The sequence below is a fragment of the Arvicanthis niloticus genome, chromosome 2, assembly GCF_011762505.2.
Source record: "Arvicanthis niloticus isolate mArvNil1 chromosome 2, mArvNil1.pat.X, whole genome shotgun sequence".
Lineage (NCBI taxonomy): Eukaryota > Metazoa > Chordata > Mammalia > Rodentia > Muridae > Arvicanthis > Arvicanthis niloticus.
The window spans coordinates 130,098,869-130,126,016 of NC_047659.1; the positions used below are offsets into that span (position 1 = coordinate 130,098,869).

The following is a 27,148-nucleotide window of genomic DNA, read 5'->3' on the forward strand; positions in this document are numbered from 1 at the left end:
TATCAAAATACATAGAGAAAATCTACAGTTTCATAATAAATCCAACATTAATGAAGAATTATCAGATTAATTTTGTTGTTTGGTTGGTCTATAACTATCCTATTATTTCAAACTTTTTACAAAGGTACATTAGTTATTTTAAGAAACAAAGTAAAAATAAAGAACTTTGTCAAAGACAACTCTAAATCAATATAGACTTAAGGTTTTCTCCATGAAAAAACAAACAACTAAATGATAAAAGAACAACCAAATGAACATGGATTGGCCCAGAGTAGAATGATAGCTCAAAATAAACATGGTACAAAACCAAACATTTAATGAGAAAAACTGAATGAGTCTTTCAATGGATACAAACAGATCATTTGCTAATATTCATTCCTAATGAAAATACTAAGACCAAAGGAATTTGTGGATTTAAGATGTGAGCTCTCTCAGCTGTTCCTGCTACCATGTCTTTGCTCCACCATCATGGACTCTACTCCTCTGAACCATAAGCCCAAACAAACATTTTCTTTTTATGAGCTGCTTGGTTATGTGTTTTATCATAGCAATGAAAAGTAAGGCAACAACCATCTTGAATAGTTTAAAAATTCTGGCTAATAAAATAAAAAGACTAAAATAACATCAACATACACATTTTATGGGCAGTTAAAAATAGTATTAATTACTTTTCTTGTCATTATGCAACAATGGGTGACACAAGGTACTTCAGTTTATTTATTTTGGCTTGGAGTTTGAGAACATATAATTCATGACAGGGAAACATGGCAGCAGGAGCAAGAAGTGGTTTTGTGTTCATAGTCAGGAAAAGTAGAGAGATAAATACTGGTGGTCAGCTCACTTACTCTCCCCTGACCCTTTTATTCATTGTAGAGTCCCATTCCAAGGGACAGTGCTACCCACATTCGGAGTGGGTCTTCCCTCTCTAGTTAATCAGAAATAACCTCACACATACCCACACACAGAGGTATATTTCTTAGGTGCTTCCAAACCCAGTCAAGTTGACAATAAAGATTACCCATCTCCTAAAGTGTTGTTTGTAAATGAAAAAGCTTGAAGTGGGTTTTTTTTTTTTAATTTGGAAGAGCTACCCTGGAGGATGGAAATAATTTTATGGTTTGTTAGAGAAGATCAATTGAACACTGAATTCCTGATAGTATAAAAGAACACTACCTGATTGCGTAATTTTCATCATCAAGTAAAGGAGCCAACAGTCTGTGAAATATTGCTTGTTTGTATTGATCAGATAATAATCAAGAAGAGATCATGTCTCCTACTTCTTCCCACCTTAGAATGCTAAGTTATTCATGGTATAGCATATGACATGCTACACATCATTCGCTCTGAACAGTTTACATATAGTACATCTTTTAACCCTTAACACAACCTCTGGTAGTCAATACTATTATTGTCTCAAAGCTGACAGATGAACAAATTAAGACACTATTAAGGAAATAGTAACTTGACTTTGGGTCATAGCCAAGATTTCAACCCAGGCAGCCTGCTTTAGAGTTTGGCTCTTAGCGCTTAGTTTTTTAGCTCTTAGTTTTTTCTCTTAGTTGTTAGAGAACTGTTTCATAGAGGAGAGTCATAAACGGTGAATTAGAGTTCTGGAGAAAACTGAGCTGAACAAGACTGAAATGGCAGAAGGAAATGACTTCCAGAGTAGAAATAACTGAGAAGAAACAAAAGAAGCCCCCAGGGTCTCATGAATAAATAGCAATCAAAAGAGTCACTACAGAGTGTCTAAAGTCTAGAAACATCTAAAAACATAATGTAGAAAAAAAACAGAACAAACCAAAAAAAAAAAAAAAAAAAACCTTTCAAGTAAACAAGTTAAACAAGCAGATGGCACAAAGGAGATTAAAGCCCTTGTTTTTATAATATCTAAAGTCTAAAGACAAGACAATCTAAGAGCTATAGGTCTCAAAGGTTTAAAAACTTGAGCAAATCAGAATACCTCATATGTGAATAATACATGAACAAGCTGCCATGTGAACAATTAACTATGAAGCCACAGACCCCAAACTAGGTGTCATTCTCATTTCTATGACACAAAGCTGCTCCCTGGGCCTCACTGAATTCAGGACAGGCTGGCTGGGTGTTCTATAGGAACTGAGCATGCAGGCAAAGCTTTTAGTTTTTTGAGAACTCAGAGGTTTAATGTGCCCTACTCTACTCATCTCTGAGTATGTGCCCCTGCTAACGTAACCACTGCCCCTTGTAGGCAATCATCTTGTCTACACTACTTTTTTGCTTCTAGCAGAAAAGCACAGACTTGGCATTAGGTATTGGCTTGCAATCCCACTGCTTGCCCAGCTTGCCTTGGAGCCTTAGTTTCCTGGCTCACAAGGCAGAGTAATAATTTCCATGCACAGGGCTGTTGAGGAGATCAAGAAAGCCATCTGAAGAGACTTAGCCACTGTATGCTGGACATTAAAATGCTCATTATATTTTGATTTCCTGTACATAGAATTTGGCCTTTCCCAAGAGCCCGTTTTATTTCCTGCCTACATGTTCTACTTGGAGGGGCTTATATCCATTGTTTGGAAGTTACATTCTCCTCAGTGAAAATGAGTAAAACAGCCTTGACTGGCCCATTTTAACATCTAGGTGTTTCCCTAAACATCATCAAGTTCTAAAGTAGATTCACTTTTGCCTATCTCCTAATTAGTTTCTGTCCTCCACTCATTCCCTCAATCTCAGTTGATCAACAGTTCTATCATTACTTTCTATAAGACCAATAAATAATAAGCCTTTGGTGACATCCTTTAATTCCCATACTGCACATACCAGTGTTTTTAGATTCTGCTTTGAACACTATATTCTCCATTCCCACAGTGGGCTCTTTTGCCAATAGCCTTCACTTCTCATCTGGAGACAGCTACAGTTGCTTAGTTGCCTTTCCTTCCTGTTGTCAGCGTCACAGAGGCTCCTTTCTAAGAATGAACTCATGCAGCACAGTTTCCCTCCCATAAGACTTCTGTGGTACAGCCTATAGAATGCAGACTTAAATTTGCTGGCTAGGCAACTCTTAGCTTACAGAATGTCTTTACCCACAAACAAAACAATTTGCTATTGTTGTTAGGTTTGTATCACATGCCACTACCTCAACCAGCCTGGTGAGCTTGAAGGTTCGACAGTGCTGTACTTACCTCTGTACATCCTGCCTGCACTCACTGTCTTCACTCACTGCCTATCAGTTGTAGACAAGGCCTCAGTGGTTATTAACTGAATAGATCAGAAATAAAAAGTGAATAGAAGAAACAACTAAAGCACAAAAGAATTGATACATTTTAGAGAATATGTGTGTATGTGTGATATAAAGGAAAAGAAAAAATAATTGGTAGACAAGAAAAAATGCAAGTAAGGATTAGAAAGATAAAATGTCAAGAAAGAGAGAAACTGAGTTCCTGAATATGGATGAATGATGCATCCCTGTTCCTGCTCTGATGAACATAAATAAATAAAGATACACTCATTTTTGCATTGACAGAATTCAAAAGATTGTTCACTTTAAAATTCATTTCAAGGCCAAAAGGAAACAAATATTCCTTGAAGAGGAACTAATATTAAAACTAATATTAAAATAAAGAAACAGATTCAGAAAACAGAAGAAAATGCAATAGCTATTCTAAAAACAGAAAGCATAAATTTCTACATAAGACATAAAATCTCCAAAAAAGGTTAAAACAAAGTAAAAACCAACAATAATCTGCTTGCAAGAGAAAAAGCTCTAAAGTATTAGGGAGCCTAGGAAACGTTCTAAAGTCACTACACAAAAAATTGTTATAGATTACCTAGAGAATAGAGAATGGAGAGATGGCTCAGCAATTAAGAGTGATGCGTGGTGCTCACTTACTGTTCCTGCACAAGACTTAAGTTTGGTTCTCAGCACCCATGATGGGCAGCTCACAACACGAGCACCATGGAGATCCAAATCCAACACCCTCTTCTGGCCTCCATGGGTACCAACACATAATACACTCATTCTTTAATATTCATATTCTCTCTCTAATAAAAATAAATCTTAAAAAAGAAACAGAACTGGCTTTAATCCCAGAACTCAGGAGAAAGCGGCAGGGAGCTGTCTGAGTTCAAAGACAACCTGGTAAACATGAATGAAAGAAAGAGAAAGAAAGAATGGATGAAAGAGAGACAACAAGCATCTCTTTCAGTATTACAAAAATAAATAAAAATTATACAACTAAAGAAACAACAAAAGAATTTCAAGGAACTTTAAAAAGGAAAAGAATTGCAAATTGTATTTTGTTTTGCCTTTTGTTTTTAAGACATGGTACTATTTATGTAGTGACGGCTAATCTCATACTGGAAATAATCCTCCTTCCTCTCAGAGTGCTGGTTATTACAGGTACATGTCATTGTGCCCAGTTCTATGAGACAGCACCACTTTGACAGGATTCACTGGGAGCTGGAGGACTGATGCCTCAGTTAGAAACTGGCTAAGGAACAGCTAGCTTTACAATAACCTTTTATATTTTAAAAAAGGTGGGCATGGTGGTACACACCTAAAATCCTAGCCCTTGGGAGGCAGAGGCAGGTGGTCTCTCACTTTGAGGCCAGCCTGGTCTACAAAGTGAGTTCTAGGACAACCAGTACTACACAGAGAAATCCTATCTTGAAAAAACAACAACAACAAAAAGTTTTCCTTTTATTTTCTAGGTTTTGTTTCTTTTTTCTTCATACACAAAACTCAATTTTATTTTCTATTGGTTATTTTTATTTACATTTCAAATGTTATCCCCCTTCCCAGTTTCCCCTCTACAAACCCCCTATTCCATATCCCCTCCCTGCTTCCTCTTCGAGGGTGCTCCACCACCTGCCCATTCATTCCCCAGCATTCCCCTATGCTGGGTCATCAAGCCTCCACAGGACCAAGGGGCTCCCCTCCCATTGGTTCCAGATAAGGCAATCCTCTGCTACATATCCAGCTGGAGCCATGGGTCCCACTATGTGTACTATTTAGTTGGTGGTTTAGTCCCTGGGAGCTCTAGGGAGTCTGGTTGGTTGATACTGTTCTTCCTATGAGGTTGCAAACCCTTTCAGCTCCTTCAGTCCTTGCCCTAACTCCTCCATTGGGGTCCCCACACTCAGTCTGATGTTTGGCTGCATGCATCCACGCATCTGTATTGGTCAGGCTCTGGTAGAACCTCTCAGGAGACATCTATATCAGGCTCCTGTCAGCAAGCACTTCTTAGCATCAGCAATAGAGTCTGGGTTTGGTGTCTGCAGATGGGATGGATCCTTAGGTGGGGCAGTCTCTGAATGGCCTTTCCTTCAGATTCTGCTCTACTCTTTGTCCCTGCATTTCCTTTCGACAGGAGGAATTCTGGATTATTACTTTTGAGGTGGGTGGGTAGCCCTATCCCTCAATCAGGGGCCGTGCCTATCCACTGGATATGGTGTCATTTTGATTTGCATTTCGCTGATGACTAAATATTTTGAACATGTAAGTGATTCTCAGCCATTCAAGATTCCTCAGTTGAGAATTAATCTGTTTAGCTCTGTACCCCACTTTTTAATAGGGCTATTTGGTTCTCTGGAGTCTAACTTCTTCAGTTCTTTGTATATTATGGATATTAGCCCTCTATCAGATGTAGGGTTGGTAGATTTTTTTCCCAATCTGTGGGTTGCCGCTTTGTCCTACTGACAATGTCCTTTGCCTTACAGAAGCTTTTCAGTTTTATGAGGTCCCATCTGTCAATTGTTGATCTTAGAGCCTGAGCCACTGGTGTTCTGTTCAAGAACTTTTCCCCTGTGCCCATGTGTTCAAGGTTTTTTTCCCCCCCACTTTCTCTTCTATTAGTTTTAGTGTATCTGGTTTTATGTGGAGGTCCTTGGTCCACTTGGACTTGAGCTTTGTACAAGGAGATAAAAATGGATCAATTTGCATTCTTCTACATGCTGACCTCCAGTTGAACCAGCACCATTTGTTGAAAATGCTCTTTTCCACTGGATGGTTTTGGCTTCTTTGTCAAAGATAAGTGACTATAGGCCTGTGGGTTCAATTTTGGCTCTTTAATTCTATTCCATTGATCTTCCTGCCTATCTCTGTACAAATACCATACAGTTTTTAATCACTATTGCGCTGTAGTACAGCTTGAGGTCAGTTCTGTTGATTCCCCTAGAAGTTCTTTTATTGTTGGGAATGGGTTTTGCTATCCTGGGTTTTTTCTCTGTGAAAATTTGAGTTGGAATTTTGATGGGGATTGCATTGAATCTATAGATCGCTTTTGGTAAGATGGCCATTTTTACCATGTTAATCATGCCAATCCATGAGCATGGGAGATCTTTCCATCTTCTGAGGTCTTCTTTGATTTCTTTCTTCAGAGATTTGAAGTTCTTGTCACATGGATCTTTCATTTGCTTGGTTAGAGTCACACCAAGACCTTTGTTTCAAAGCCAGCTATAGTGGCACACCTGTAATTTTAATACTCCTTAGAAGCTATGGTAGGAGAATTATACATTTAAGAGCAGCATGAGCTTTAAAGCAAAACTCTGACTCAAAGAAACAACCGCAAGGAAGTTTTTTATTGTTGCTGCTGCTATTACTAATATTTTGTTTTGTCAAGACAGGGTTTCTTTTTTTTAATTAATTATTTTATTTATTTATCTTCCAGCTGTAGCCACTCTCCCAGTCCCCCCGCCCCCACAGTTCCTTATTCCATTCCCCCTCCCTGTTGCCTCTGAGAGGGTGTTCTCCCTCTGCCACCAACCCCAGGGATCCTCCTTCTCTGAGGCCTCAAGAGACAGGGTTTCTGTGTATACCCCCGGCTGTCCTGGATCTTACTCTGTAGACCAATCTGGCTTCAAACTCAGAGATCTGCCTGTTTCTACCTGCCAAGTGCTGGGATTAAAAATGTGAATTACTGCCCAGTGAAAGATTAATATTTCAACTAGGAATATTTGTGAATAAACTAAAAGTGATTACTGGCAAATGTAATTACAAAAAAAAGATAAACATAAACTTGAGAAAATAGCACACAAAAAGAAACAAAAGTTTAAAGAGAGATACTTTCCATGCACTGTTAAGTGTGGATTAAAACCAACTAATGTGTAAGCATGTATGCTGGCATTTGGAGGTGCAGACCAAAGCTACATGAGACTTGTAGCCATGACACCATCACTACTACCAAAACCCTAATATGAAAAAAAAAAAGAATGTGTAACAGTAATAAAAACTAAAAATGGCTATCACACCTCAGACATTATAGACTTTGTACTGGATACAGCAAGAATTTTGTTAAAATATAGACATACTTCTTGTCCTTGGGAGAAGCATTCTTCTTACTTCATCGTCCTCTCCAAGGTTCCCTTCACTTTCTGTAGCCCTGTGGCATCTTTAAGGAGTCACTTGTTGCCTCTGTAGTTGCAATTCAGTCCTATAAAAGAAGCATAATTCCATCACCTAACAAGAAAAGAAAGCACATATCTAGCCTCATTAATCCTTCCTAATTGATTCTCAGAGCTCTGTACATATACCAGGTACACAGAGCCAAGTGAGGTCATCAAAATGTACACAGTGATTTACAGCAACTGCAAGTGCTGCTGGAGCACTGATGTGAGCTCTGCCCACTTAAAGCTGAGACTGGAGCATACCAACACAGGTCAGTGAGCTCAGCCATCAAATCAAGATGATTCATTAAAATTTCTTCATCTCCCACTCTAGTTAAGTAGTCTAGGTAGTCTGACAACAATAATTAGCTGATAAACATGTGGCCTTCAACTTGCAGGATGTACAACCTAAGGATGTGGTAATTTCTATGTTTTTCCTTTGAAGCCCCAGGTGCACGTGTGCAAACTCTCTCCTTCCCTCCGCCCTCACCCCCTTTCATATTCTTCGGTTCTAGGCCAAGCAACTATTTTTCTTTCTTCTCCTCTCTGATCCTTGCATCTACATCATCCCATTCTGCCCACGGACAATGTTAGGCAAATGGTAATTTATAGTGAATGAATAAAACAAAGTCTTTTAAACCAAAACCACCAAGCTTTATGAGGTCTTAAAATTACTGAGAAAGAACTTAAAAACATAATGCTCTGGAGTTCTATATTCCTTTACCAAAGCATTCTTCTTGGTCAAAATGTCAATTAGCAGCAAAATGGACCCAAAGTGAGTATGCTAGTAGAAGGGCTTGAAATTTCAGATATTCACACCTTTGCTACATTACAGAATGCAGGCTATGAACGACTATGAATACAAACAGGTTTGGCCCTCACAAACAAATCACTAACCAAAGTAGCTACAATTTATTACCAGCCTTCTTTTATCCTTAACATGCATTTATGCCTTTCTCACTGCATCAACTCTACACTAAGAGCTTCAGCTACATTAGCACATATAATCCTTACTGTGATCTTAGTATGTAACTTCTATTGTTCTAATTACCCAGATGATGACACAGAGAAATTCAGTAAATTATTCTAGCCATGCCATGTGTACTATGCTGCTTTTTACAGGCAATCAAATTTAATTTTAATTTTCCAGTACATTGAAGACTCATCCCTATTTTACTTTTGTTTCCCTGGGGTTTTCCTAATTTACAATTTATTAAAAATCTAATTTATAATTCTCCAACTTTTTCTTATTTTAAAAAATTATCTTATGAACAGAGGAAAAAGAAAATCTGGGGGCTAGAGAGATGGCTCAGTGGTTAAGAGCACTGCTAACTCTTTCAGAAGCTCCGGGTTCAGTTTCCAGTACCAACATGGCAGCTTACAGCCATCTGTAGGTCCAGTTCTAAGGGATCTTTTCCTGTAGGTACCAGGCACACATGTGGTGCACAGACATACATGCAAGAAAACAAGACACTCACACATATAAAATAAAAATAAGTATTTTTCTGAAAAGAACAAATATCTGATATTGTAAAAATCAGAAGCAATAATTATCACAAACCATTATATTCACTCACCTCTGTAATTTATTCTATTTTTTTTTTAACTATTTTGTGGTTTACCAAATCACCTCTAACTCTGAAGTCACAAAATAAGCAAGACATTTCTTTACTCTCCAGTTCAGTTGGCAGGGACACAATGCTAATAATATAAGCAGCTAATATTGAGTCAGTACAGACTGTCTGAATATTGTTTGTTTCATAGCTCTAGACTCTTAGTTTGGATGGTATGTTTTTGTTATAAGAAGCATCAGGTATACAAGACAACTAACATACACACATCTGAAAAAACAACGACCCATAAATATAGTAGTGGCTATGGGCCAGAAGCCATTGGCCTCATTCATGAAGAAGAGCTTCATGACTGACACACATCTATCTCTGTGTGAGAACCTCTTCTCACCTTCAGTTCCACTGACAGAATGCATCCTTCAAAAACACAAAGCAGGTGGACAATGAAGAAATCAATGTGCTTAAGTTTTGCACAAAATGTGCTGGATTGAACTGAAAATATAATTTCTTATTCCCAACACCAATTCTACTGGTAACAAGAAGCATTCACAGTGGCTGTTGAGTAAAACAAACATTCCTACCTGTAGCACAGAAGAAGCCACCAAAAAAATGCAACTGCATTGCTTTCTATACATTTTCATAAAATCAAACTTTGCTGCATTCCTAAACAAGACAAAGCTGTTTTAAACAGGCTAAATAAAGACCGGACTACATTTTAAATTATTCATCTAAGGTAGAAGTTTTCCAAAGTTAATCAAATAAAAATGATAAATCAAAACTACATTTCTTAATTGTTATTATAAGAAGAAGCCCACTTGGGACCATCTGTCTTTGAGATTAACCACCTACAGAAAGAAATGTCCCAATGGAGCAATGCTACAAAATCATGTGGATTACAACAAGTCACAGGTTAACTATGACAGGAAAGCCACAGTTATTTGTGAGATCACAGAAAGACTATGATGTAATTTTTAATACACAAAATCTACATAATACAGTACTCACCATGGACACAAATGGACAATTTAGTGGCATTTAAACTATCCACAGCATTGAGCAACAATTACCTCTACCCATTCACAAAATATTTTCAGCAATTAAAAATAAAACCTTGTACTCATAAGCAGTTATTTCTAGCACCCATCTCTAACCCCCTAGAAATCATCAATTTGCTTAGTTTCCTTGGGTTATTTCTTTCTTGTGTGTTGTTCTGAAACTCACTTTAGAATATGGTATGAATTGTGGGTACAACTTCACTGTTTTACATGAAGATACTGATTTGTCTCTACACTATTTATTGAAAACATGATCTTTTCACTATTGAATGGTCTTAACAGTCTTTTTCTTTTTTTAATATATTTTTAATTAGATATTTTTTCAGATGTTATCCCCTTTCCCATTTTCCCCAACACACCCAGGAACCCCCATCCCATCTCCCTTCCTCCTGCTTCTATGAGGGTGTGCCCCCATCCACTCACCCCCACCTTCCTGCCCTCAAATTCCCTCACACTGGGGCATACAGCCTTCATGGGACCAAGGACTTCCTCTCCCACCTAAGCCTGACAAGGGCATCCTCTCCTACATATACAGCTGGAGCCATTATCCCTTCATGGTAAAAGTCTTGGAAAGATCAGGAATTCAAGGCCCATACCTAAACATAGTAAAAGCAATGTACAGCAAGCCAGTAGCCAACATCAAACTAAATGGACAGAAACTTGAAGCATTCCCACTAAAATCAGGGACTAGACAAGGCTGCCCACTCTCTCCCTACCTATTCAATATAGTCCTAGAAGTCCTAGCCAGAGATATTAGACAACAAAAGGAAGTCGAAGGGATACAAATAGGAAAGGGTATACTTAAGTGACCCCAAAACCTCCACCAGAGAACTCCTAAACCTGATAAACAACTTCAGCAAAATGGCTGTATATGAAATAAACTCAAACAAATCAGTAGCTTTTCTCTACTTGAAGGATAAACAGGCTGAGAAAGAAATTAGGGAAATGACACCCTTCACAATAGTCACAAATAATATAAAAGACCTTGGTGTGAATCTACCCAAGCAAGTGAAAGATCCTTATGATAAGAACTTCAAGTCTCTGAAGAAAGAAATCGAAGATCTCAGAAGATGGAAAGATCTCCCATGCTCATGGATTGGCAGGATTAATATAATAAAAATGGCCATTTTGCCAAAAGCAATCTACAGATTCAATGCAATCCCCATCAAAATTCCAACTCAATTCTTCATAGAGATAGAAAGAGCAACTTGCAAATTCATTTGGAATAACAAAAAACCCAGGACAGCGAGAACTATTCTCAACAATAAAAGAACTGGAGGAATCATCATCCCTGACCTCAAGCTGTACTACAGCACAACAGTGATAAAAACTGCATGGTATTGGTACAGAGACAGGCGGGAAGATCAACAGAATAGAATTGAAGATCCAGAAATGAACCCACACACCTATGGTCACTTGATCTTTGACAAAGGAGCTAAAACCATCCAGTGGAAAAAGGACAGCATTTTCAACAAATGGTGCTGGTTCAACTGGAGGTCAGCATGTAGAAGAATGCAAATTGATCCATTCTTATCTCCTTGTACAAAGCTTAACAGCCTTTTCAAAAATAATTGGCAAGACTCAAAAAGGTCTTTTCCGTATTCTCAATTTTATTCTATTTATCTATATATATACTCTTACACCAGTACCATACTGCTTGATTATTATATCTTTGTAGTAAATTTTGAAATTGAGACATGCAAGTCTTCCAACTTCACTTTTCAAGATCGGTATGACTATCCAAGGTCTTCTGACACTCTGTACAAGTGAATGGGACGTCAAACTCAGAGACTATCTTATCTTATACCACTGGCACTTTGATGTTGAACCATTTCTCTGTCCCCAAAGAAAATGTTTCTTTTCTTCAGTTGTCCAGAATAAAATAAAAAAATCATTTATAAATCAGACTTTTATTTCTGATTAATATGAATGATAGTGTGTATTAGACTTTTAAAAAGATTTGCTTTATATTTGTGCAAAAAAATGTGAATCTCTGTGTGTGTGTGTGTGTGTGTGTGTGTGTGCGCGCGCGCGCGCACATGTACATTGGATTTCCTGCAAATGGAGTTATAGGTTGTTGCAAGCTTCCTGATGTAGGTGCTAGGAATCAAACTCAGGTCTTCTGCAACAGCGCACAAGTGCTCTTAACCTCTAAGTTTTCTCTTCAACCTAAAGGCTCTTTAAAAAATACTTTCTTAAAAATGTTGGCTGAGGTCTTTGAGAAAACAATTGTTTGATGTTATAGATATTCCTTGGGCTGGACACAATCTGTTTCTAGTTTTCACATCTAAAATTTAAACTGAAAGAGATGTGGTAACATAGGAAAAAATAACTGCAGTGCTTTCTAAGACTAGCAACTTCCAGGAAATTGTATGGTCCCAAAAAGTACAAGTCATTTGAGACTAGAAGATTGAGTCTATGAAGCAAGGGCTTGCTGTTGCACCTGTGTTTGCTGTCAATTTCTCAAAGGCTCCAGAACACAAAGCTCTCCTGACACAGTAGGTGGAAAAGGCTTTCTGTTTGGTCCTGCCTCCAGGGCAGCCTCAGTCACTCTCCCTGTAATAGTGCTTTCAACGAGATAACTTAATTGTACCTCGCCCTGCTTCACTCCTCTACTCAAGCTGCACTCAGTTCACCTGAACTTAATGTCAAGACTCAGGAACAGGTGGGACACAAAGCTTTCTAGTTGGTGGTGGAACAGACGAAAAGATTTATTTATATTTATGCAAATGTGTGTCTGTACATGTGTATGTGCACATGGAGTTACAGGCTCTTGTGAGATGCCTAAACTCTACAAGAAACAAGTCAGGGGCAGAGGTGGTACACTCTAGTCTGTCAGGGAGACACCCTTGGCTTCTCAAACCCCCAGCTCAGAATCTCTAATTTGAGGTAGAACAAAGTACCCAAGAAAGGGACAATTCAATTACTTCAATTACTTGAGTCTGTGCTTTTCATTTCCAGGAGTCAAGAGAAGGGTTTTTATTATTTCACTTCTGCTGGAAAGGTAGACAAGGATTGCCCAGCAAGGGTTTGAAGCACCAGTGCTCCTCAACCCTGAAGACTAAAGCAGAAGGGCACTCAGGGACACTTGCTGCAGGGCTGGCTTGGGAATAACTCCAGTATTGTGACAACTGCAGTGATTTGACTTCATGCGCTATCTTCTCCATTGGATGGTAACTGGAATAGTCTCTTAAAACTTAGCCCTTCCTTTCTTCTTCTTTCTTTGCCTTTTCTCTTTTCTTTATTGTACATGGAGTTTCTCACTGATTTGAAGGCTGATATTTGGTGTTTAATAGCTGAATTGCTGACGTGGCCATCTGCAACTTCAGTAATGGCCCTTGTTGTAAGTGTCTGAAAGCCAACTGTTTATTGCAAGTCAAATGCCAGGTTTGCAAGTCTCACCAGACAGGAAAAGGGAAGCAGATGGCATGCATGTGATACACAGACATACATGAGAGGCAAAACACTCATATACACATAATAATAAATCTAAAAAATACACATATATCTTTAAGTGAAACAGTGATGTACCTTTTAATAGTTGTATGGAAGTTTATCTTTAATTATTTACAGTGTGTGTGTGTGTTCTATGCATGAGTGTGTACTTGCAGAGACCAGGGGTTAACAAACATCAGGTTTTTCTCCTCTATCACTACCCACTTCATTTTTGAGACAGTTTCTCTTACTGAACCCAAGACTCAACTGTTTCATCTAGACTGGCCAGACAGAGCTCCAGGTGTCCACCTGCCCCCAACACCACCTCCAGCACTGAAGTTACAGATGAGCACAACAGCACCCAGCTTTTATATGAATCCTGTGGGTCTAAATTGAGGTTTTCGTTATTGTGCAATCACTATACCCACTGAGCCATCTCCTCAGCTGTGGTGGTTTGAATATGCTTGCCCCAGGGAGTGGCACTATTAGAAGGTTTGGCCTTGTTGGAGTAGTTATGGCTTTGTTGGAGGAAGTGTGTCATTTTGGAGCTAGGTAAAGCCTCCTCTAACCTGGGCCACACCTTCTAGAAGCCTATAGAAGGACATGGAAGACGGAAGGTTTTGGGTTTTCCCTGCTTGTTCTCAACTCAAGAGCAAGTCTATAAGACACTGGCATTAGCCTATGTCTTTGGGATTCTAGCTTATGCTGAAGACCAGCTGAAGCTTCCAGCCTCATGAACTGAACAACTACTGGATTCTTAGACTTTCAATTCACAGACAGTCATTGTTGGATTAGCTGGATCACACCCTGTACATCATTATAATAAATCCCTATTTCTAATAAATCTAATCTATATTACCTTATATCATTTTTACATGTAAATTACTGCTTTCATCATGATTGTTTTCTTAGAATAGACCTAAAGAATTTGAAAATTCTTGGGTCAAAGCATTTCTAAAAACACTTTAAGACCATCTGGCCACACTACACTCTGCCACTTTGCACTCCAACAGAAGTGTGTCTTCTGCTCTTCTGCCTGCATGAAATGTCCTATTCTCTGTATATCACACTTTCCACCCCTCATCCATTCCCTCCCATAACATCCACACCCATACACAAACATGCTTTGCTAATTTAAGAAAACAGTATCTAACAGCTTCAAATGCATTTTTCATTAACAGAATGGGATGGTTTTTCCATTTGGTTAAATCAGTCATCGCTCCTCTTCTGTGGCTAGTATGCTAAATTTTTTGGACACTTTTCAGAGACAATTAAAAAGTTGTCAGGAATTTTTGGTTCAGCATATGCACATGTGTATACAGGTGTCTGCCCAAAAATGCATGAATAAGGCCAGAAGTGGACATCTGGAGTGTTCTATCACTCTCCACATTATTTTTTGAGACAAAGGCTATCTCTGAACCTTATAGTTACTGTTTTTCATTTTAACTGGCTGGCCTTGGTATCAGTATGTCTCTGTACCCACAACATACCAGCTCTGTGGTTACAGACACGCCCCATTCCCCAAACGTTCTGTGTGGATACTAGGGATCTAAAAAACTCACACTGCATAGTAAGCACTTTACCAGCTATCTCTCCAGGCCCCTCTTCCATCTCTTAAAATGTCCTATGTAAAATACTAACTATAAGAATATATTATAAAATATAAAAGGATTATATAGTGGCACAGTATAACAGGAAAATGTTATCATAAAATAGTGATGACTGAAGATATAAAAAAAATTAAAAACCAATCAAGATCATGAAGAGAATACCTCAATCTAAATCAAGCAAAAAGAAAGGACCCCCAAGAATGTGTGTTTACCCACAGAACCCTGGGGAAAGCAAACCTAAATTCACACAGTAGAAACTGATGTGGAAGTAGAAGGAAGACAGGGATTGCCAAGAGAATAATTAAAGGTCTGTGAACAGCTGCATTCTCTAATGTTCTCATAAGGACAAAGCTAGCAGAACAGCTCTCTACAATGAAGGAGGGTATTAGCTGGGGAGACCACCCACATAGGTGCTAGGACTACAGAGGAAAGGAAGAAATAGCAACACACACACACACACACACACACACAGAGAGAGAGAGAGAGAGAGAGAGAGAGAGAGAGAGAGAGAGAGAGAGAGAGAGAGACAGAGACAGAGACACAGAGACACAGAGACAGACAGAGACAGAGACAGACAGAGACAGAGCAGCTGGCTTTGAACCCAGTACTTCTTAGGACAAGGGTACCTGTAGCTTGAATCTACTTCTGAATGGTCATTCCCACTTGAGTTAAGAGAATCCACTTTGGCTACCAGTCTGATCACACAACAAAATCATCTGGGAGCTTCTTTAAAACATCAATTATCTAGACCCCACAATTCAACTCAGCCAGTATTGACAAGAGTGGGCCCAGGTTCGTATATTTAAAAGCTCTCCAGAAAATTCAGTATACCCATGTCTTCTCATACAGTGCCAGCTTAAGACATGATGGTGAAGATCAGAGTGAACATATTTGGCCTTATTGGGCACCAGGGCTTCCTTCAACTCTGGCAAGCAGATCAATGACCTCTTCATTGATCTCAACTACATGGTCTACAGGCTCCAGTATGACTCTACCCATGGCAAGTTCCACAGCAGAATCAAGGCTGAGAAAGAAAAACTTGTCATTTTCAAAGGTTGTTACCATCTTCCAGAAGTGAGATCTCACCAACATCAAGTGGGGTGATGCTGGTGCTGAGTTTGTTGTGAGGCCCACTGGTGTCTTCACAATCATGGAGAAGATCCAGCCAACTTGAAGGGTAGGGCTATAAAGGTCATCATCTCTGCCTCTTCTGCTGATGTCTCCATGATTGTGATGAATGTGAACCATGAGAAGTATGACAACTCAAGAATGTCAGCAATGCTTCCTGTACCATCAATTACTTAGCCCACATGGCCAAGGTCATTCATGACAACTTTGGCATTACGGAAGGACTCATTACCACAGTCTATGCCATCACTCCCACCCAGAAAACTGTGGATAGCCCCTCTGGGAAGCTCTAGCATGATGACCATAGGGCCACCCAAATCATCATTCCTGCATCCACTGGTGCTGCCAAGGCTATGGGCAAGGCTATCCCAGAGCTGAACAGGAAGCTCATGGACTTGGCCTTCTGTGTTCCTACTCCAGTATCTGTCATGAATCTGACATGCTGCCTGAAGAAAGCCAAGTATGGCATCAAGAATATGATGAAGCAGTCATCAAAGGGTAAATTAAAGGGCATCCTTGGCTACAAGGTTGTCTCCTGCTACTTAATAGTTATGCCTACTCTTCTACCTTTGATGATGGGGCTGGAATTGTTCTCAATGACAACTTTGTAAAGCTCATTTCCTGGTATGACAATGAATATGGCTACCGCAACAGGGTAGTGGTTCTCATGGTGTGCAGGGCCTCCAAGGAGTAAGAAGCCCAGGCCATGTGCCCCAGGAAGAATGTGAGGAGAAGAAAAAAGGCCTCAGTTGCTGAAAAGTTCCTATCCCAACTCAGCCCCCAACACGGAGCATCTCCCTTTACAGTTTCCATCCCAGATCCCCAGGAGGAGGGGACGGAATTTAGGGAGCCCTACTCTCTTGAAGACCATCAGTAGAGTTCACAACACCACCACCCGCCAAAGAAAGTTGCTTATCTGGATCCTCTTTTATACATGTTAACAGAAACCAAACTAACAAACACTAAGAAACCAATATATTAAAGTGAGGGCTGTATGCTCAGTTGGTACAGTGCTTGCTTCGTATGCACAAAGCCTTGGATTTAATCCCTAGGACTACATAAAACTGGAAATGGTGGTGTCAGCATGCCTGTAATCCTTGCATTTGAGAATAGGTGCAGGAGTATCAGAAATTCAAGGTCATTAAGACTAGCCTGGGCTACAAGAGATGGAAATGAGACAGGGTTTTGGGTTCAAGTAAGAGGGAATGAAAAAAGACACTAACATAGTTGACTTAGGTTTCCAAAAAGACCACTCTGGCTGAAGTGTCAAATGGATAGTAGTAGGGCCAGAATATGAGCAGAAAAAGAAGGCAAGTGGCTGGTGCTGAAGTATGCTTTAGTGCCCACAGTAGGTTGCTGGCAATGGAGGAGGTTCTCTGTGTTCTGAAAGCAGGAGGCATCAGCAGGCTTCTGATGAGCTACACACAAGGAACAGAGTTTAAGGATGGAACTCAATTTTATGGCTTTAATTACTAAATCCAGGAGAGTACCGTTTTACCAAAATAGAGATTACAGGACACTTCTGAAGACATCAAAGAAATGTCTAGAAGCTTTATAGTGCTTTTGCTCGGGATTAATTTTTTTAGATTCTGCAAATATCAAAGAAAATCATATATTTCTCTTCTCACTCTTTCTGCCAAGTAGAAATCTTCAACACATAGTTTTATGTATATTTAACACTAAGAGTAATGCTCCAGATGTCTACTAGGCTTTTAATACCTCTAATGAGGTTCAGATACCATCTATAACCTAGAATCCTAAGTTCATTATATACAGTAAAGTGGGGCCAGTGAAGGTATTTAAAATAATAAATAGACAATGGCTCATGGTTACTTTTCATTATTATTTACTAAAGATTACTCTAATAGTAAGAGGTTGGTATAAGTGCACTAAAATGTAAATGCATATCAAAAGACACATCACAGCTCCCAGATGTCCCATCTGGTTGTGTGGCCATGTGTACATGCATTCACAGAACAGTGGTTTTCTATACCATGAAAATGACACACCTCTCTTCTGCATCTACTCAGTTCTGTAGAGAGTCCCCAGAGTTCATAATGCAGGGATTCAGCCCTCCACTGTGAAGCTGATACTACTCACCACAAAGGGCAAAGGTAAGTACCTCTTCCAGGAAGCCTAGTCAATGAACACTAACAAAACATAGCTATGAGCCAAAGGCAAGCATGAAGAATCAAAATCTCCAGTTTCTAACTTACAGTCTATTCAGACACAGCTTCTCTTAGCAGTAGTAAATAGAGAATCATCTTAAAGATCTTTGGAGGACAAAGGGTTTGGAGAAAGGTCAGAGTGGAAAGCTTTCGATGTGTAAAGTATATGTTTGGGTATTCTATGTATAACTTTAATAGAAAATATAATATAGTTTCCCTATGGCAATAAAAATTGCATTTCATGTTTCAACTACAAAGTATAAAATGCTTATTGTGTAATGATTTTTAAAATGTACAGCTATTGAGCAAATAATTAATGTAAGCACTGCATTTGGTATTGATAAGGCACCAAGCAGCATGCTTTACTAGACTCTCTCTCAGGCCACTGACTCTTCTGTGTTCATCTATGCTGTTCAGTTGCTTCACGTCTCACTTTACATGTCAGCAATTCCCAAAGCCAGCTTCCTCTCACCATAGGCCAGCTGCACACTGCATATTGGCTCTTGGATAACCCAGTTCCTCTGAAGCTCTGTGTATATGTGCCAAACTAAAATTATCCTCTTCTTCAGAATCGGTCCATCTGTTCCATTGCCCACCTCAGTGTACAAGCAACAACCAAACCTATGTCTTTCCACATCTCCACTTTCCCACTAGTATTCAATACCTATTAGTTTCCCTTCCTGAGATTTTCCTTAACATGCTGGCTATTCAGTTACATCTGCTCAAAGAAACAGCTCTTTTCACGAAGACAGCAGTCTTCAAACTCTCTGCATTTTGTTCTCTACACGTGAGAGGAAGGAGGCGGCTCTCGTCTGCTAGGAAATCCCTGCCTCACTCAGCCCCCAACACACTGAACATTGTTCTCAGTCTCTGTACCGCAGATCCTCAGAAGAAGTGGGAAGGCTTGGGAAGCCCCACTCTTGTATATACTATCAATAAAGCTCACTGTTCTCCCTAAATAAGAAAGAAGAAATGTACAGAAGTATTTTTAAAATAATTGTACTCCACTTCTTCCCAAACAAGTACAGTCAGGTGATCATGTTCCTATTTTTTTTTTAAATCCCACAATTAGGATGCCTGTGCTCTTGCTCTGAAAGCAGCACTGGGGCCCACGGTGATGTGATGTGACTGAGAAAACTGTGACGCAGGTCTTCCAGAACTGTTTCATTTTTAGTCTCTTGTGAGAGAAAGGCTTACCAATTTGTTTTGAAATATTATAGCATTCTTTGAATTATAAAAGTATGATGCAGAGAACTGTAAATTAGACATTCACATATGAAAGATGACTTCATGAGTAATCTTCATATAAACTGTGTATGTATACATAAAATGTAAAACCTCAAACTCAATTATGGAGTGCCTTTTAGGCGTTCCACTTTCTATAAAGTTTTTGCATGCACATTATGTATAATTAAGTGTTATTGAAATATTTTTATACTATAGTTTTCCTTAATGGTATCTAGAGGTACTCTGTATTTTGTTATGGAAGTTAAAATATATATTTCCTTCAGAAATTATACTTGGTATACTTTGGTAGTCCCAGCACTCAAAGGAGAGGCAGGCAGATCTCTGTGAGCTCCAAGCCAGCCTGGTTTAAGAGTGAGTTCTAGGCTAGCCAGAGCTACACAGTGAGACTCTGTCTCAAAACAACAATAAAAGGAAAATAATTAAATAAAATTAGCTAGTTATGAATCCCAGCTAACAGAATGAGCAGTCTGGGACAAAACATTTATTTTCCTAAGCTAGTCTACTAACACCTTAATCTTCTTTGTAGCTAAATACTCAGATTTTAAAGGAAGTAATGCTAATATTAGTATCAGGGAACCTGACTCTTGGATGCTACTATCACCAACACCTAAAAGGATGCTGCATAACCACAGACAGGCAGCTCATCTGCCTAAGCCTTGGTTCCCTCATTTAAAGAGTAAAAGGGGGGTACTCACCCACTAACAAGATGATATTAAATTTAGTAAGTAACCATCATCAAATTATTTTCCAGGGAATCCTGAGTTAATTTAGCACTTGAATAATTCTATCAAAGAAGACAAAAATTGTGCTACAGCTGGATGTGTGAGCTCCAACCTGTCCTCCTCTTGCTGACTATGCTGCCCACTAGTTGGAGACATTGCCTGTGCTTTTCCACAGCCGGTGCCACCATCAGAAAGTCACAATGTGAGCATTTCATTTGTAGAACAGAGACAGCAATGGTGCCCATCTCAGAGAGTTACTGAGGAGTGTATAAGTTAATACTTGTTAAAGGCACAGAAGTCTACCTACCACAGAGTAAAAGCTCACCAGTATTAACTATTGGTACAAGTTGTTATTAGCTAATAATTCAGTCCTTACATTGATATGAGTAAGAAAGTTTTACGGTGGCACCAGAATAATAGCCAATATTTATAATGTTCTTTTTTGTATATCTGTAAAGTCTTTTAACTTAAATAGTATAAAGACAAAAAGAAAGCATTAATTTCCATTACCCCAAATTAGCCACATATAACTAAAACCATTTAAAGAGGCTGATATTGTCAAGGTAACAGGTTGTAAATCTTGTAGCACATCCCTTCCCTTTGCATTATTTACCTGTCTGCTACCTTAGGGGTTTAATAATGATCACTGCATGCTAAATTTCTTGGTATTTGTCTGGAAAACCTATCTCACCTACACTCTGAAATGATAATTAGCTTGCTATCTAACAATAGCAACAACTGCTTAGATACTTGATCTGTAGTTCTTCAAAGAAGTGATATGTTAAAGTTACTTATGTCTCGCTCTCTGTGTTAGACATACTTTGAGATGGTCACTAATGATCTTTGCCTCCTGATATTCATGCCCTTGGGTAACCTCCTCTACTGAAATGTGGGCCAGTTTACTGACTCACTTCTAACAAATACAGCAGAAGTGCTGGAGCGTCACTTCCAGAACCAGGTTATAGAGGGGCTCTGGCTTCCATCTTAGGTGTTTTCTTTCCCTCTTAGGTCATGCTTCCTATGGGAAGCCAACAATAAGTCATTAGGCAACCTGGTAGATGGATACTTGTGAAGAACTAAAGCTAGCAACAGCATTTAAATTCAAATTTAGAAGGAAGTAAACACTTTTACTTTTTAAAATTTCCATTTGACTGTAATTCTAGAGCCTATTATTTATGGATTTGAGATCTCCATGATGGTGGTGACTTTTACACAGTGCCATCATTTATCTTGAAAAGTGGTTGGCCCACAATAGTTGCACAGTTTAAACTATATGCTAGTTACAAATTAAGACAAAAATCTGAAGATTTTCAAAATGTGCTGAAGAACAACACATAGAGGTTCATAAGCATGTGAACACATAGAGGTCATTAGCCTACAAAAGACTAGTCTTACCTGGTTAGAACAGTATTTGGAAAAAGTACACTGACATAGGTACAATTTGCCAGATACTACCAGTCCTGTTTGGTTGTTGTTTTGCTTTAAAAATATATTTTTAAAATTATGTGTATGGGGGGTATGCATGTTTAAGTAATGCTGCAAAATGTACAAAAGAGGATGTCTGATGTTATGGAGGTTTGAATAAAAATGGCACCCACAGAGTCATAGGGAGTAGCACTAATAGGGGGTGTGAACCTGTTGGAGAAAATGTGTCACTTCAGACAGGCTTTGAGGTTTCAGATGTGCAAGCCAGACCCAGTGTCACTCTCTTCCTGCTGCCTGTGGATCCAGATGAAGAACCCTCAGCTACTTTTCTAACACCATGTAGGCCTGCATGCTGTCATGCTTCCCATAATAACAATAATGGACTGAAGCCCTGAACTGTAAGCCAATTCCAATTAAATGCTTTCCTTTATAAGAGTTGCCAGAGTCATGACATCTATTCACAGCAATAAAACTCTAACTAAGGCAGATGTACTGGAGCTTGAGTTACAGGCAGTTGTGACCTGCCCAATGTAAGTGCTGGGAACAAGATTCAGGTCCTCTCCAAGGACCTTTTTTCCAATCATCATTACATCACTATTGAATCACCCTTTAACCATCACTGAGCTATGTCTCCAGCCCCTGTCAGTCCTACCTTTATCTCCCCATGGTCCCCTTAGCCTATGCCTAGATATTTTGCATCATTAGAAATGTTGGAAAATAGGCTAGGAACATTTCAGCACTAGAAATATGGGTGTTCTAAATATTTGTAAAGCTCCTTTGAATTTCAGAACTCTTTAATATTGCTTATTTGGGGGTATATATAGTGTAATATTCAATGCTAGTAGTATATTAAACTGAATAGACATGCATGTTTGGAAACACTTGGAAGAAATCAGAGCACTTTTTTAGACGTGTTAATATATCCTAGAAATTATTCCTGGACAAATAACCATTTTTATTAATCATTTATTTGTTTACATTTTCAAATGGTAGCCCCATTCCTGGTCACCTACTCCCACCTCACCACTCTAGCATGCCTCTATGCTGGGACATCAAGCCTCCACAGGACCAAGGGCCTCCCCTCCCACTGATGTCAGATAAGGCCATCCTCTGCTACATATGTATCTAGAGCCATGGATCCCTCTATGTATACTCTTTGGTTGGTGGTTTAGTCTCTGGGAGTTCTGTGTGGTCCAGATGGTTGATATTGCTCTTCCTATGGAGTTGCAATCCCCTTCAGCTTTTTCAGTCCTTCCCCTAGCTCTTCCATTAGGGTCCCCAGGATCAGTCTGATGGTTGGCTGTGAGTATCTGCATCTATATTGGTCAAGTGTTGTTAGAATCTCTCAGGGAACAGCCATACCATGCTCCTGTCAGGAAGTGCTTCTTGGCATCAGCAATAGTGTCAGGTTTAGTGTGTGCAGATGGGATGTATCCCTAGGTGGGGTGATCTTTTTTCCAATCATCATTACATCACTATTGAATAATAATCTAATTCCAATTGTGTTATCCAATGTCAAGTGCATGGATAAGTGGCTCCAAACTCAATGTCAGTATAATAGAGAAGAAATAAAGATGCTCCCTGTTCCATTTCAAATCTGTTAAAGGCTGGTTACATCATGGTACTGAATACAGAATGGTGTCTCCCATTTTTTCTACAAAGGAGGTCTCTGTCTCCCTTGGGTAGCATGCTAAGGATATGATCATACTGTACCAATTCAGAGTTTGGATATGTCTACCAAATATTCTAAAATTTGTCTCTTTCCTTTCAACAGTTTAATCAATGTCAGTTAAGACCATCTTAAACAATTCAATGAGTTCATGAAAGCTTTTTGCATTCCAGGTAAAAATGCCACAGAGAAATGATCATATTTTACTTATTCACTATATTACAAGTGGCTACCAGCATGCTGACAAAAAAAGAGGTAGTATTTAGAAATCTGAGCAAAAAAAGACAAATAATTTTACTTATGTAAAAATTTATCTCCATCCTAGTTGTGATTGAAACAAAAAGATAACTACAGAATAAAAACTAATAGTAAGTCCAAACATATTTCGAGCAACATTGGGACAACATGAATTAAATAATAGGTTTTCTTTCTTTTTTAAAAAAATAGATTTTCGTTTTTATTTTTTATATACATCGGTATTTTCCTTGCATATATGCCTGTGTGAGGGTGTCAGATCCCCTGGAACTGGAGTTACAAACAGTTGTGAACTGCCATATAGGTGCTGGGAATCAAACCCAGGTCCTCTGGAAAAGAAGCTAATGCACTTAACTGCTGAGCCATTTCTCCAGCCCCAATAAGAGGTTTTCAAAATTACCCATCAGAAAAGAAAACACACCCATGTTTGACAAAGTTCTATTATGGTTGTTTAAAACTCTGCTTAGTCTATAATCACAACATTAAATGTTATTAAAACTCCACTAAGTCTACAACTGGAAATGCTGGGTATATACCAGTAGTTCTGATCCAGGAGTCTGAGATCAACCTCAGCAAGGCAGTGAGACTCCAAACAAACACCAAACAAAAAGGACACAAAAACAAATCTATATATCTATAAAGAAGTAACAAATGAGAATCTGTTTGCTTTGCTAAAATCTGATTTCATACAAGATACCATTTTTATTTGTTTGTTTGTTTATTGAGATAGGGTTTCTCTGTGTAGCCCTGGCTGTCTTGGAACTCACTCTGTAGACCAGGCTAGCCTCACATTCACAGAGATTCTCTGCCTCCTGAATGCTGGGATTAAATGTGTATGTCACCTCATTTGGCAGGATATTGGTTGGCCATTCCATTAGTCTCTGCTCCATCCCTTATGCCTACATTTCTTGTAGATAGGACAAATTTTGGGTTGAAAGTTTTGTGGATAGGTTGGTGTCTCTATCGCTCCACTGGGGTTCCTGCCTGGCTACAGGAGGTGGCCTCTTCAGGTTCTATATCCTCAATATAGTGAATCACAGCTAAGGTCACCCCCATTGATTCTTGGGTGCCTCACTTATCCCAGGTTTCTATTTTGTCCCAGAGACGCCCCCCATCCACTCACACCAGTCAGTTGCAGATTATCATTAATTTTCATGGCCATCTAGCCATCTTCCCTGTCCTTCCCCACACCTGATCCTGAAACCCCTTTCCCCTCCCCATCCCTTCTCCTTCCCAGTTCCCTTCCTCCATCTGCCTCTTATGATTATTTTATTCCCCCTTCTATGTGAGATTCAAGCTTCCTCACTTGGGCCTTCCTTCTTGTTTAGCTTCTTTGGATCTGTTGAATGTAACATGGTACCCATATTTTATAGCTAATATCCACTTATAAGTGAGTACATACCATGCATGTCCTTTTAGGACTGGGTTACCTCACTCAGGAAGATATTCTCAAGTCCCATGGGCAAGCACCAATCTCTAACACTATAATGATACTTTGTTATGATTGCAAACAGAAGAATGGTGTCCCCTGAGGGAACACCCAGCAGCTGATTCAAAAATATACAGACACTCACAGCCAAACAGTGGATGTATCCTGGGGATTCTTATGGAAGAATAGGAGGAAGGATTGTGGGCCTCAAAGGGGATAGGATCTCCACAGGAAGACCAACAGAGTCAACCCTTGGAGCTCTGGACCCTTGGGGCTCTCAGAGTCTGAACCACCAACAAAAGAACATACACAGGCTGGACCTAGGCCTCCCGTACATATGTAGCTGATGTGCAGCTTGGTCTCCATGTGGATCCTGAACAACTGGAACAAAAGCAGTTGCCTGTATGTGGGATATGTTCTACCAGCTGGGTTGCTTTGTCTGGCCTCAGTGAGAGAAGTGCCACTGGGGGTGGGGAGGGAATACTCAGGGGTTCCCCAACCCACTTGGAGGAGAAGGGGAGGGAAGGATTGTGAAAGGGGGTGACTAGGAGGAAGGCAGTGAGTAGGATGTAAAGTGAATAAGTAAAAAAATAAAATTAAATTTAAAAAAGGTATGCCACTACCACCCAACATGAGGTACCTTTTATTTGACATCAATAATCTATAAAGTAAATGCCATGTTATTTAAGTCAGATGAAGATAGAAAGGGTGAAGGGCTCTCTACCATAGGTTACAAAGCCACCCATACAATGACAGGAGAGGGATTTTTAAGCCAGGCTATTGCTCTTAATCTCATGGTTACACTAATAAAGCCAACATTTCTCTTATTATCAGATCTCCATGGTGCTAGGAGGTCTAAGTGAACATGTAGGAAAAATGGCCACAGATCTCAATAAACATTACTTACCTTTTCCTTTCTCCAGTCTCCTCTACCACATTCTTTACCTAGAGATCTCCTTCCTGGCTTCTACATCAACATCCTCTAAGTTGAAGTTGGAGAAACTGAGAACTACCTCACAAAGAAGAATTTTCTACAGCAATTAGATAATCCATTAAAGAAATCACAATGACCTCTACAAACTAAGTAGATGTAATAAATAGCTCTCCATCTTAGAATAATAATTATTTTCTTGAAATAATAAAAATTACTGATAGAGTTAGGGAGGTAACTCAATAGCAGACTTCTTGCTTAGACTGCAAAAGGTTCTCTGTTCCATCCCTCACACACACACAGAGAGAGAGAGAGAGAGAGAGAGAGAGAGAGAGAGAGAGAGAGAGGTTTTAAAAGTTTGAGGAAAGGGACATCACTTAACCTGTGTTCTAGGATTAGGATTAGGGTTACCCTGTGTTCTAAAGAATTAACTTGGCTAATCTTAAAGGCTCCCATCTATATGAGTATCTTTTCAGTTTAGAAATGTTATTTCAGCAATTAATTCATTTTATAAAAATTCCGATAAAGTAAAAAAAGCTGGATGTCATTAACATTTCTTATAATTTTATCAGTTACAGCACACTTTATAGGCAAAGATTTTAAAACTGTCTGTGTAGGCTAGGGATACAGCTCAGTGCTAGAGCACTTGCTTGGCATGTTCAAGGTCCTGGATTCAATTCCCAGTAGCACATAAACAAAACTTTGGTGTTTTTGGTAACCTTCTGGTACATGAAAATATACCAAAAACTAAAAAACAAACAAACGAACAAAAGACCCAATATAGAAGAGTTTATCAAATGTCTAAATGACAAGCAACTTGAAGAGACTAGATATGCTGGATGAGAGCCACTTTGTTGAGATACAGAATCCAATAAACGTAAACATCGGGGTGGACAGCTCTTAAAGGCTAGTGAAACAACGCTTACCTTGTTTTCTTTGCTTATCTAGTGAGCATCAGAATGACTCTCCTGAGGGCATGAGAGGAACTGCACAGCCAGCCAAACATTGATGATTTGCATTCACAAGCAGTTTCACCCACAAACTCCACCTTGCTACACACAATATGATCCAGGAGACACCACACTATCAGCCTAACCTTGCAGAGAATTTGTTTCAGAGCGTAATCTCAGGCTGTACTCAGACCTA

General features: G+C 39.2%; 1 protein-coding gene across 3 annotated transcripts in view; it reads right to left on the reverse strand.

Moving 5' to 3' along the window:
- The window catches only part of Zhx3 (zinc fingers and homeoboxes 3), a 100,345-nt gene that overhangs the window by 54,140 nt on the left and 19,057 nt on the right, over positions 1 to 27,148 (reverse strand). For all 3 annotated transcript variants that reach the window (XM_034494593.2, XM_076930160.1, XM_076930161.1), the window contains exon 2: positions 7,282 to 7,403. The gene's annotated coding sequence lies outside the window, so the exon portion shown is untranslated. The remainder of the gene's footprint in view (positions 1 to 7,281; positions 7,404 to 27,148) is intronic.